This window comes from Lissotriton vulgaris, unplaced genomic scaffold (genome assembly GCF_964263255.1).
Source record: "Lissotriton vulgaris unplaced genomic scaffold, aLisVul1.2 SCAFFOLD_2894, whole genome shotgun sequence".
NCBI lineage: Eukaryota > Metazoa > Chordata > Amphibia > Caudata > Salamandridae > Lissotriton > Lissotriton vulgaris.
In genome coordinates, this window is record NW_028252619.1 from 78,227 (window position 1) to 92,122 (window position 13,896).

The following is a 13,896-nucleotide window of genomic DNA, read 5'->3' on the forward strand; positions in this document are numbered from 1 at the left end:
TCCTACCAACAGAGATGTTTTGACAAATATGGTGATGATTGTCACGGGGGCATATTGGTCAGGTTAAATGGTTTTGGCACTGTAGGTTTTTGAGGAGGTGGTAACAGGTGTTAGTTTGTTGATGATTTTATTTACAAAAGTTTAACTAGTGTGGCAAAGGAATCCCAGAAGGGGTGTCGGTCTCAAAAGACAATGATCTCATTCTGGCGAATATGAGACATTTATATTAGCGAGGATATTAATGATCTTGCCATTGGAAAACTTCACGTCAAATATGTAAAACCAGGATCTGAGGTATATTTCTTTCTCCAAACGTCCCTCAGAACATGAATGGAGCCTAGATCCAGCAGAGAACGAAGAGCTTTAGATGTACGACCTTTATACTTTCTAGAGCCTGTGCCTACCAAATCCACATTCAAATTTATATAGAAATCCCCACACATGATAAGAGGGAGTGGCCATAATGATAACTCGGAGTTTAACGACACAAACACCACTGGGTTATCTAAGATTGACCCATATACTGAACAAAGTGTAAAACCTTCTTTGGGGAACTGACACTGAGCGATGACCCAGTGTCCATATTGGTCTCCCCAATAGTCATCCCCCTTGTGAATGACTGTCCGTCTACTTTGATGACCTCCCCTGCCCATACCCCACCGACCCCTCCCCCAACCCACCCTACAGCACCCACCCCCTCACCACCCCCACCTCAAACGAGCAAATAGGTCAGATCTGACCCTGTTAATGCCACCCACTCCACCTTTCCCGAAGTGCCCCCAGACTCCAACCCTCATGTAAAAACAAGGGCAGAAAAAAAAGACAAACTAAGGAAAAGAAAGATTCGGTGGTAAAGATAATATAAGTAAGAAGAAGAAAAAAAAGAGCCCTCTTCTTAAAGTCCATAGACTGCTGGCTGCAGAAATCTCTACACAGATAATATTAAGGGAAACGTTTCATTCTAATCCTGGAACCCTGGACCATTCTTTGATCTCCTTCAGATGCTCTTGAGCCTTCATTTCAGACGTAAAAAACTGCACCCTCCCATTATAGATGACTTTAAGACGGGACGGATTTAATAGATATGCCTCACTACCTAGTCCCTGAAAGGATGAAATCAGCTGGCGTAGTCACAATCGCCTTTCCACAATAGTGTAGCAAAATTCTGGGCGGACAAAGAACGTATGTACCTCATAGGTGCCCTTACCTTCCGCTTGTTGAATATGGCTTACCTGAGTAGGAAGTTACCCAAGAAAAATAAAACTGCCTGAGGCCATTCAGGTTGTCCTGCCACTTGGTTTTTTTCTTAGCGTAATCGGAAAACAGTGAGCTCGCTCCACCTCAGCGTCCCAGTTCCACTGAGGTAAGTCAGAAAAAACTCCCTTAGAAGTCCCACCATAATACATCTGATATCACTCCCCTCAATGTTTTCTGCTAGACCCAGAAACCTAAGATTGTTTCGGTGCTGTTGGCTCTTAAATTCCTCAAGTTTCCGCATTACATCCGTCATTTGCGAATAATGTGCCTCCTTATGCTTTTAGAGTTTCCTGCCTTCCCCCTCTGTTACTCCGGCCCTTTCCTCCATAAGGGTCACTCTATCCTTCATTTCTGAGCAAGTTTTACTGATTTTCCAAATTGACCCTTGCAATTTTTTGTGGCCTAGTGAGCCCAACGATTTTCCAACCAGGCCTCCCCTTGCATTTGCTTGAAGGCTGAGTAAATAAGTTCAAGAGGGAGGTCTTTTGGATCAGGGAAGTTGCCAGAGCAGACTTGAGTTAAGCTTTTTCCTCCCCCGTCCTTACTGTAAACCTGATGGGTAGTAGAATAGTTCCATCTTAGTTTGCCGTCAGTGCTGGTATTCGTATGTTGGCCGGTTCAGCTGGTTCTGATCTTCTTTCTCCATTTTTGAGTAGCGATTTTGTCAGGGACTACCTCCAGGGCTGACTGATGAGCCTCGGTCCCTAATTTTTCAGCTCCATATAAAGTTTATGCAAGGCTAGACTATTTTTTTTATTTCCCTAGATCTTTTGCAGGGTTGCCGAATAGAGAATTATCCCATGGTCACGTCAGACCATAACCCTTTGGTACTAGAGGTCCCTCATCTAGATAAGGTGGGTCAATTGCAGGGTTGGTCTTTTGAACGGGATCTGTTACTGGATGATGCATACCTCCATTTTATGCAGGACTGGATTCCAGTTTTTATGTAAAAAAACATGGGTAGTTCCCCCGTTGGGATAATCTGGGATGCCTTCCAAGATGGGGTTCGAGGCAAGACTGACCGGTACAGCTGGGCCGTCAAAAAAATGAGAGAGACTCTTTCTGGGTGACCTCTATAAAAGGCTGTCACTCGCAGAAGCTATGGTGAGGGAAACAGTGGCCTTGGGTATGGAGACTCAGACAGCACAGCTGAAAGTGGCTGTGGCTAAAGCAGCAACAGTGAGTCTTTGGACAAAGAAGGCCGCAGACAAATTTCTGGCACAGCAATAACATTTTTTACAAATACAGTGAGGGGTGGGTCATCTCTTGGCGGTGCGGACTAGGCAGCAAATAGCCCAGTCTCATATTCAGGAAGTTCAAGATCCTGTGTCAGGAATAGTCTCGGATTGAGAAAGAACAAGGGCTGCCTTTTAGAGATTTTACCAAAGGTATATACCGAGGATGCGGGAGAGGAGTCTGAGGACTTTATAAGATATTTGAACTCAGTGATGATGTGGAATATAGGAGAGGAAGACCAGTAATATTTAGATCAACCAATCACTGTAGAGGAAATTGAGTTAACAACCTCCGCCCTCGCAGCTGGAACGGATCTCATTCAGGGAAAGTTCTAGAAGATTTTGTCCTCCTGCCTCAATGAGTACCTGCTGGAACTTGTGCTGATAGTACAGGGAGGGGAGGCGCCACATGAATCTTGGGCCTTAATAAAAATGGTGGTATTCCCAAAACAAGGGAAGTCTCCATTAGAACTAGGCTCATACCAGCTGATTACCCTAATGAACAGTGACTCTAAAATCTACTCCAAGATCCTAGCTACAAGGCTGTCTGGAACAATCAGCAAAATTGTGTCTTCTTGGAAACACAGCTTTGTTCCGGGTCCAGGAACAACTGACCACGTCAGGCGGGTAAATCACACTTTTCGATGCAGCAGCAGTGAAGGGAGACTCTAGGGCTTCAATACTCTTGGATGTTGAAAAAGCATTTGACAGAGTCTCCTGGCACTGCCTTGGGTTAGTGATCAAGCAGATTGGATAGGGGCCAGGTTCTAAATGGTCTTGAAAGCATTGTATCAGCAGCTCAAAGCTTGGATTTCCATGATGGAAGGCCAGTCAGAACTTATAAAAATACAGTGAGGTACTAGACAGGGATGTCCTTGTTCTTCCTTGTTATTTGCCTTGCATATTGATCCTATGATAAGGAGGATAGTAAAAAATATATTTATTCAGCATATTAGGTCACATGATTGGGAAACAAAAATACTGGCCTACGACGATGGCTTGGCAGTAGTTACTACAGATCCCAGGGAAGCATGAAGAGAAATAAAAGAGCAGTTAAGAAGATTTTTGGGATATCCATTAAATCTCGATAAGAACCAAATTGTTAAAAACACAGAAGTGGAATGGGAGGATTGGCAAGTGTTAGAGGGGGCTACCTATTTAGGGGTAAAAATCATAGTTGACGTAGATAAAATTATACAGACAAAATTTGGATCCATTAATAACAAGCATTTGCAATGCAATAGGTCTCGCAATAGAAAAGTTTGAGCTTTTGGTGTGTAAAATGTAAAAAATTTGTAATTTTTGTTTATGTTTTTCAAAATATAAAAGTATTCATTTTGTTATTAGAAATGCCAATAGTTATAAAGTTAGCAAATGTTACATCTATAGCATTAGGAAAGGTATATGTTTAGTTTTCCCCTGTCTTACATGTATTGATCTGACAAATCACAATGTTTTAACAAGAACAGAAGTGAAAACATTTAACATCTTTTTATGACATTTGTAATAAAGCTTGAAACATTGACAGAAAATATTTGAACCAGTTGTTGTTGAATGGTTGCACAGATTAATGATGTGGTGGCGTTGAGTGATGTTGTTTTGGGGACAAGAGATGCTGTGGCGTTCAGTGATGCTGTTGTAGCGCATAGTGATGTTGTGGTGCCCATTAGTGATGCTGTAGTAGTGCTGAGTGGTGCTGTGGTGGTGCTGAGTGGTGCTGTGGTGGAAGTGTGCACTGCCGGCAGGTGGTGTGTGTGCCTGGTGGAAGCGTGCACTGAAGGCTGGTGGTGTGTGTGCCTGGTGAAAGCGTGCACTGACGCTGGTGGTGTGTGCCTGGTGAAAGCGTGCACCGACGGCTGGTGGTGTGTGTGTGAGTGGTGAAAGCATGCACTGAAGGCTGGTGGTGTGTGTGTGCCTGGTGAAAGTGTGCACTGACGTCTGGTGGTGTGTGCCTGGTGGAAGTGGGCACAGACAGCTGGTGGTGTTTGTCCCCTGCGAAAGCGTGCACTGATAGCTGGTGGTGTGTGTGTGGCTGGTGAAAGCGTGCACTGGTGGCTGGTGGTGTGTGTGTGTGGCTGGTGAAAGCGTGCACTGGTGGTGGTGTGTGTGCCTGGTGAAAGCGTGCACTGATGGCTGGTGGTGTGTGCCTGGTGGAAGCGTGCACTGACGGCTGGTGATGTTTGTGGCCGGTGAAAGTGTGCACTGACAGCTGGTGGTGTTTGTGCCCGGTGAATGCATGCACAGACGACTGATGGTGTCTGTGCCTGGTGAAATTGTGCACTGACGGTGTGGTTGTGCGTGTGGTTGTATGTTGTATGGCGGGCGTGAAATTTAAAGTACCGCCGGCCGGCCGTAAAAAAATAATTAGGGGAGGAGAAGCCCTTTGATGTGGTGTCAAGGCCTGGCAGCCGTTAAATAATGCAATTAGGAGGAGAGGGGAGAGTAGTGAGGAGAGTGGTGTTGAGAGAATAGAGTGGTGTTGAGAGGGGAGAGTGGTGAGAGGGGAGGAGTGAGTCAGGCCTGGAGAGAGTGAGGAGAGGGGTGAGTGAGGAGAGGGGAGAGAGGCGAGAGAGATGTGAGTGAGGAGAGAGAGAGGGATTGGAGAGGGAGCGTAGTGGTGAGTGGTGAGAGGGTAGAGTGTTGAGTGGTGAAAGGGGAGATGGGGAGAGGAGAGGGGTGAGTGGGGAGAGGGGAGAGAGGAGTGAGTGGGGAGAGGGGAGAGAGGAGTGAGTGAGGAGAGAGTGGGATTTGAGAGAGGGAGGGGAGGGTGGATAGAGTGTGATAGTTCGCTATCCAGATAAAGTGTATTTATGTGGCATTGAGTAGAGTGTAATTATGTTGCGTGTAATCATGTTGCACCTAGTCGTATTCGGAGTGTATGTTGAATTGAGTGCAGTATAATTATGTGGCATGAAATTATGTTGCACTGAGTGGTATTTGGAGTGTGTGTTGCATTGAGTGCAGTGTAATTATGTGGCTTGTAATTATGTGGTACTGAGTGGTATTTGGAGTGTATGTTGCATTGAGTGCAGTGTAATTATGTGGCGTGTAATTATGTGGCACTAAGTTGTATTTGGAGTGTATGTTGCATTGAGTTCAGTGTAATTATGTGGCATGAAATTATGTGGCACTGAGTGGTATTTGGAGTGTATGTTGCATTGAGTGCAGTGTAATTATGTGGCGTGTAATTATGTGGCACTGAGTGGTATTTGGAGTGTATGTTGCATTGAGTGCTGTGTAATTATGTAGCACTGAGTGGTATTTGGAGTGTATGTTGCATTGAGTGCAGTGTAATTGTGTGGCTTGTAATGATGTGGCATTGAGTGGTATTTGGAGAGCGTTGCATTGAGTGCAGTGTAATTATGTGGCGTGTAATTATGTGGCACTGAGTGGTATTTGGAGTGTGAGGGCGGTCGAGTGGTAGAATGAGGGCGGTAGAGTGGTAGAGTGAGGGCGGTAGAGTGAGGGTGGTAGAGTGAGGGTGGTAGAGTGAGGGTGGTAGAGGGCGGTCGAGTGAGGGCAGTAGAGTGGTAGAGTGAGGGCGGTAGAGTGAGGGTGGTAGAGTGAGGGCGGTAGAGTGCTAGAGAGTGCGGTAGAGTGAGGGCAGTAGAGTGAGGGTGGTAGACTGGTAGTGTGAGGGCGGTAGAGTGAGGGCAAACATGGCGGCCAGGCTGAGGGGTGAGCACATTCAGCGGGAGTTTAAGTAGGAGGCTGAGGGTGTCACAGAGCCCTGTTTACCCAAAATATGTCTCAGAAGTTAAATTAAATGCCAGGACAGAAGGAGTAGAGTAAAGACCGACGCCCATAAACTGAGGAAGATACTGGCAGGCATATCAGCACGGGGCAGAGAGTGACCGCCAGTCACCGGCGGACCACAAACAGAAAGCAACAGGAACCGAGTGCCCGACAAATACACACCGATAGCCGCAGCGAAGTGGAAGCAGTGGAAACTGACAGCTGCTTAGATAACCCCCACAAGGCTGAAAGGCACAGGGGCGCAGGCGGGCAGAGGCCAATCGACAGAGAGAGAAAAAAGATAGACGAAAAAAAAAAAAAACAAGCAGTAAAGTTTTGCGGATAGGTGTGAACCTAATACATCAGAGAGAGAAGGAGAAAGGCAGAGCTGCTACTAGAAAGAAAAAAAAATAGTCAGAAAGAAAGATAGAGGCTGGGGAATACAAATGGAAAGAGAGATGCGATGTCAGAGAGGTTGGGGCTCAGATTTGCATGCAGCCACTGGAAAAGCCTGCTTGTGGGGACTGGGAGGAAGGGTGACGAGACGCAGGCCCTGCAGTGAATAATTATGGGAGGAGAGATGCTGGCCTGAGGCAGAGCACACGCAGAGTGAGAGCAATGAAGTTGGAAAGGGATGGTATCACTGAGTTCTGTAAGCACGACAAACATGCACACACACTGTGGCACAATGGGGTTAAAACAAGCAGATGGGCCTAAAGACACAGAAGCAGGCAGACACCCTGATGCCCATAAACTGAGGAAGATACTGGCAGGCATATCAGCACAGGGTCAGAGAGTGACCGCCAGTCACCGGCGGACCACAAACAGAAAGCAACAGGAACCGAGTGCCTGACAAATACACACCGATAGCCGCAGCGAAGTGGAAGCAATGGAAACTGACAGCTGCTTAGATAACCCCCACGAGGCTGAAAGGCACAGGGGCGCAGGAAAAAAAACAAGCAATAAAGTTTTGCGGATAGGTATGAACCTAATACATCAGAGAGAGAAGGAGAAAGGAAGAGCTGCTACTAGAAACAAACAAAAAAATTGTCAGAAAGAAAGATAGAGGCTGGGGAAGACAAATGGAAAGAGAGATGCGATGTCAGAGAGGTTGGGGCTCAGATTTGCATGCAGCCACTGGAGAAGCCTGCTTGTGGGGACTGGGAGGAAGGGTGACGAGACGCAGGCCCTGCAGTGAATAATTATGGGAGGAGAGATGCTGGCCTGAGGCAGAGCGCACGCTGGGGGAAGGAGGCTGGGCTGCCTTTGATGTGGTAGAGGGAGGGGGTGGGCTGCCTGTTTAGTTCGTGTGTCAACAGATGGAGAGAGAGCCCACACACAGAACGGGGGCTGCAATAACAGAGCCAACTGGGATGGGAGGTGGGGGAAGCGAAACCACGACAGCCACAACACACTGAGAAGGAGAGGGCAGGGATGCTAAGTGGCAGAAGAGGCACACAGCATAAAAAGAGTCACGGGCTGAGCCGCCTAATAGAGAAATATTATGTGCTACATGCCAACGCTGCTTAAAATAACACGTCGCTCACAGCTTACACTGGCCCTTTGTTCTTATTTCGTTTTAAATGCAGGGTAATGTGTAGAATACAGTTCACTTTGTGTCCCAAACGCTAACAAGAGTATGTAAAGTTGCCCGTTTCTTACAGAGCTGATTCTTAACTAAAATGCACATTTCTGTCGAGTGAGCGCAAAGACCAAATGCCCTTCATTTGCTCTTGTAAAGCTCCTTGTCATTTAACTTGTAACTGTCCACTGCTGGCAGCTTCCACTGGCCCTTCGTTCCTATTTCGCTTTAAATACAATGTGATGTGTACAATAAAGTTAACCTTATGTCTTTAACGCTAAAATGAGTATATACAGTTGAGCGTTTCTTACATCGGCTATTTTTTTTACTAAAATGCACATTTCTGTGAGACGGGAATTCGAGTATATCACAGGAAGCAGGGGCGCAAGCTTCGCTCTCGTGCGCACAGATTATTTTTTATTAATTGACAGTTTGCAGACAGGCATTTCCCTTCCTTAATCGCCCTAGGCTGGGGAACCCTGCAGCCCATCACAGATTGTGCAGAGAACATGCTGTGACGCTGATCCTTGCTCCTCCATATGAAAGAACGCAGGGACTGCACAAACTGCGTTGCGCAGGCTGTGAATCGGCAAACTGCAAACAAAGACCCTAGGGTTGAAATCTGCTTGTTTGCCAAGAACGAGCACACCATGGATTTAGCTGGCTCTCTGGTGACACTGGCAATTTTAGCAGGGGAACCCTATCGAGCACTGCTTCCCTGAAGTAAAGACACCCAAGCTAACACCTCTGACTATGCTAGGCCCATTCATACGATTTGCCCATTTTGATCAGCCTCAAAATCTAGCTTCATTAAACAGGGCCACGGGGTGTTGTACATAAGTGTAAACCACTCCATGATTGCCGGCTGCCATTTACACGGCTATGGGATAACAACAGTTCTCACCACCCGCTGAGTGCCTGCCGAAACAGACGTGCTGCCATAAGCTTAGTGCTATACCATCGCACTACTCGACCATACCTGATAATCCACAGTCGCAAGCTGCAACTCTTCCTAGCTGCACATATGCGAGACGGCATGGGCAACAAGTGTACAAAATACAGTATGCACAATATCAACAAGAGAGGGAAAGAAAAGAACGAGAAGTGGATGATTCAATCAAGAGAAGGTAGAGATGAAGAAGGGATAGGGAAGAAAGCAAAGAAAAGGGAAATAACCAGAAAGGAGTAGAAAAATAACCGACAAAGAGGATGAGATGCGAGGAGCAGAAGAAAGGGAGGGGAAAAGGAGAGCAGAGGCAAAGGAGAGAAGAAAGGTAGAATGAGTAGGGGCAGAGGGAAAAGCAGGAATAGTGTGGGGATAAAGATGAAGGGAATAAGAAGGAAGGAGGCATATAAGTAGAGTATATGGGGAGATGGTTGAGGGAAAAGGAGTGAAAGTTTTTTAAAAAACGAGACACGGCCAGCCGACTCACAGGAATCCAAGGGGAACAGATGGCTCTGCAACAGATGGCCGTGCAGGGGGCGGGGCAGTGCTTGGGAAGCCTGTGAGAGGGTGATTGATGGGAATGCTGCTGGCAGGGGGAAGGCTCGGGCAAGCTTGTTCACGAGGAGTCCGAGACTCGTGAACTGTCCAAAATCCGCCGAATCCCCCTGCTTGTAGAGTGCCTTTTCCAAAGTAGTGGTTTGGCCGCAATAGTCCTCACCCCTTCTATTTCTGCGAAATAGAAAAGGGGCGAGCCCTAAAAAGTACAAGAGTAGAAATTGGCAGAATAAACAACTTACAAATGTCTTTAATAGGTAGAATCAATTTGAGCAAGATCCCTAAAATACTCTACTTGTTTAGGGCCATCCCTCTTGAAGTAGGGAACCAATGGTTTAAGGATATTGATGGGGCTTTTTCTAGGCTTCTACTAGGTCTATAATGGTGCTAAAATATCTGACCCCCCTGAGAGAGCTCACCTAATACAACAATCTACTACTGGGCCACTGCCCTGCAACAGATGTCTATTTTGTTGGGGATAAAATGAGAGGCTTATCAAAGTCCTAATCCCGTACAAGCTTCTGATGGGGAATGGGGTGTACTTTGAAGGCATCTTTAGTATGGATACTATAAAAGAGTATGATTTAAGACTCTCCGTTGTTTGTTCAAAATATGGGCCGTGGTCCGGAAGAAAGTAGGGCTGGGTTGGCTGAACTGCATTACACAAAAACTCTAATCACCTGGTAATTTTATAGGACTCCCATATGAATTGTTTGAGACCCTACTGCACAGGTTTAACCTAGGGCATCACAAGTTTTTAAAAATATCTTCAGCTCCATGATTTGTTACTGAAAAAAGCAGGAGGAGCAAAGGCATTTTGAGGGTTGAACTGGTTGATAGAGTCTTGATTTGCAAACCCCCCCATTGGGAAACTTTATCAGTTGTTGAATAAGCTCATGCCAGAGGATATAGAAAAACAGATAAAGTGGTGGGAAGAGAAGGTTCAAGCAGGAATAGTCGTCCTCTCAGAGTCCCGAAATCTGGCACAGACAATCTTAATGTTTGCCTTTCTGCAAGTACATCTATATAAATGTACCATACGGGTGTATTCAAATACTTATTACACTTTTTAATCAAGTCATAACTATGAACAAAGAAATGTATCACAACAGGGACATATTCAAACTAGATGTTTTAGTGCGAGTCAAAACATACTGTTCGGACAAAAGAGAGGCATGAGTCGGGCGTCTTTATCATCATCAAAAGGAACACGTCCTGTTTATTCACAGTCTTGTGAAGGCCTGGTGCTTTCTTAAACAATAAGATATTACTTAAAGGCAGGTTCTTATGCCACAGAGGTGTGACAAGCTGATACAGTACATATAAATGGGGTATTAAAACAAAAAAAACAACTGGGATAGGGGGTGACACCCCTGTGCAGATTCCTCGTTGTGGTCTGCAGACAGGACAGGTGACAGAGGCTTTTAAGAACTGCGAAAAGGATCAGACGGGAACACAAAAGGACAGAAGCCAGGATCAACCTGGTGAGTGATGACGCGCTGCTGTTTTCCCTTCTGATTGGTGGGTTCCGTCTCAGCCTTGAAGGTCTGGGAAGGGCTATGCTCAGAACTCCTTTAGTTCGTGACTCGAGTCTGATTGCCTAGTTCAAATTCAGAAGCTCTGTAATGACCCATCCACTCCCAGCCAAAAAGGGCTTCCAGGCACTGAGTCTGAGCACAGGCAGCACTCACCACAGCAAGAGAAAACAAACTCAAGGGAGCGTTTTACACGAGCAACAGTTACATAACAAAGGGACGCATTCATATTGTGAACAGGGGAAGGTGAAGCGATTTGCCTGGAATCACAGGGTGCTGAGCCGGCGCCTGGACTCGTCTGAATGACTAGTTCCAAAATCAGCAGCTCTGTAATGACCCATCCTCTCCCAGCCAATAACATGGAGCACTTCTAGGCACTGACTATGAGCACAGGACGAGCTCACCACAGCAAGAGAAAACAAAAGCGAGGGAGTGCTTTACACAAGCACAAGTTACATAACAAGTTATACGTTAAAGGCAGCTTACCTGTGCCTGTACCTTGGTGCAGAAGATAAGCGCTCATTTCTTGCCAGTCTGCCATTCTTTTCAGCAAACAGGACAAACAAGGGACGCCCACCACAGGTTTAGCCGAAGCGAAAGCGGGCGACCTCACGGGAACACACACGCAGTCCTTACGCACTGCACATGCGTGCAGCCAACTTTGCCTGGGGCATGGAGCGCGTGGCAGTGTCCGGGGCTCCCGTGAGCTGAGGGAGCCCCGCGTTTTTGGAGCCTATAGCAGAAAGAGCCCGGTGATGGGGGGCGGGGGTGTGTGTGTTTGTGTGTGTGCGCGTGTGTCTGCGTGTGTGTCTGCGTGTGTGTGTGTGTGTGTGTCTGTGTATCTATGTGTCTATGTGTGCCTGTGTGTGGGTGCGTGCTTCGCGCGCTTTCGCCAGGGGGAGACCTAAAAAGTTGTATTTATAGAATGAATTTAAATCAATCGACTACCTAGCAACACTGTCACTAGTAAATCTATTTCACAGTTTTCTTAGTGTAACACCCTCTTGTAAACATAGCTAACTCACAGTTCACAGGTATTTTTCAATCAGAAACCTTTTTATAGTTTTGACAAATATATACAAAACAGGTGTCAGAAAATCTGACAAACATACAAAACGGGTGTAAGGAAGTCGACGTTTCGGTCTTTAGTAGGTCATACAGATCCATAAGACCATCCTCAGGACACAGCGTTGCTTAGTATCCAACCATTCCAACCACAGAATAAAAACGATATACACAACCATGAATATCCCCTGGGTCTAAAAGTATTGTCTGCTCACTCCGCAGTCCAATTTCAGTGACTGACCCATCAAGCATGCCTAATCAGAAAGACAAGCCTCAAGATACTACAACTAAAACTACACCAATATGTGTGGGAAAGAAAACCAAACCAATTGAAAACACTCAATGTGCCCATAGTGCACAAACCTGTGACCAACACCACAACATAGAATCCTTACTCTATATATCCAATTGCATTTCCATCCTGCCTTCTCAAACATGTCTCTAAAGCAAAGAATAAGGTCAATATTAAAATTCAGAATTGTAACTCATTTCATCATAGGAAGCCAAAATCAATCAAAGGCCAACAGAGCAGTCACTCTTACCTGTGTCAACAACAACCATTTTGTAGCTGTAGAAATGGAAGAAAAGAAAAATCAAACTAATCTAATCACTGCCGACTTCATCTATCCATATACTCTCTTACAAACCAGACAACTAATATTGTACTCACATTTCGTATTATGCATGAAGAATCAATCTCCAAGTCCGTTTGAAACCGCCAGCCTCACACTGAACTTTAACCCTGTTTACGTGAGAGACGGCGTGGCGTGACCGCCATCTTGGAAGTATTAATAGACTATTACGGCAGATGACTGAAGCATTGCACTCATAAGTGCAGAGAATCGGGACAGTGAAAAGTAATGGATTACATAATCAGTACAATACAACGGGAGAATAAGCCATCCCCCTTAAGGACAGATCAGCATTTAGGATATCAATTAGTCAGTGGCTCGATTCAACCAAAACTAAATATGTTGTGACAATACTTGGATCGTAAATGAGAAGCCCACAGTTCTCAGAACATAAGAAACCACAGGACCATCTGTTTCGTTAAAAATCCAACGCAGACCAGACAGGATAAAGTTCTTCAGTACATCACAGCAGCAAATGCCTCGCAAAAATATCACAAAAATCTAGTGATACAGTGTTGCCAGAGTATATCACTCCAAAAAAGAATTGAGTCCCTTCTCTACAGTCTTAGCAGACCAGATCCATATGTTTTCCTTCAGTGTGAGTAGGGGATCAACATTGCGTCACCGTCTAGAACCCTTAACAATCTCTAGTACAAACCATTGCATATCTGTTGGAACATGAGACATAAGCAAGTAGTGCTCTACAAGAGGTGCAGTTGTTCCTTTGCATCGTATTCGTGTTTGATGTTGTATTATGAGTTTTTTCACCTCTTGTGCAGTTTTCCCAATGTAAAATAATAGGCACGGGCATTGGATACAGTATATTACATTTCTCGACAAACAGTTAGAATGATGTTTCAACACCTATTGCTTATCGTTCAGAATGCATGATTTTACCACTAAAGTGGTAGAACAGGCGGCAGTGCCCACATGGGTAATGATCCACCACTGGCATAAGGCCCCACATATCCTGTAACGCTGTAGTTTTAGGTTCACTGTATGCCCTAACTAGATGATCTCTAAGATTTCCCCCACGTTTGAATGCAAAACGCGGTTTCTCTAATTGTGAGTCAACCTTTCTTATCAAATGCCAGTTCTTAAGAACAATTTTTCTGATATCATTGGATTCTGTGCCAAAAGTCGTCACACACGTAATCGCATTGTGATAAGCATTCTGTCCTTCTTTAACCTGTAACAGCATTTTAAAACAGATTACAAGTTGTACTACACTCTGGAGAAAATAGCTAAATGGGGTGGAACCAGAAACAAGCACTGTTCCCGATGCCATTCATACGGGGCGCATTTGATACGCTGTTTGCAACCTGCCCAGCCCAAGGTGGCCTCATTGGGGACA

At 45.5% G+C, this 13,896-nt stretch overlaps 1 protein-coding gene across 1 annotated transcript in view; it reads right to left on the minus strand.

Moving 5' to 3' along the window:
- The window catches only part of LOC147662095 (uncharacterized), a 42,049-nt gene that overhangs the window by 25,363 nt on the left and 2,790 nt on the right, over positions 1 to 13,896 (minus strand). The gene's annotated exons all lie outside the window — the stretch shown is intronic.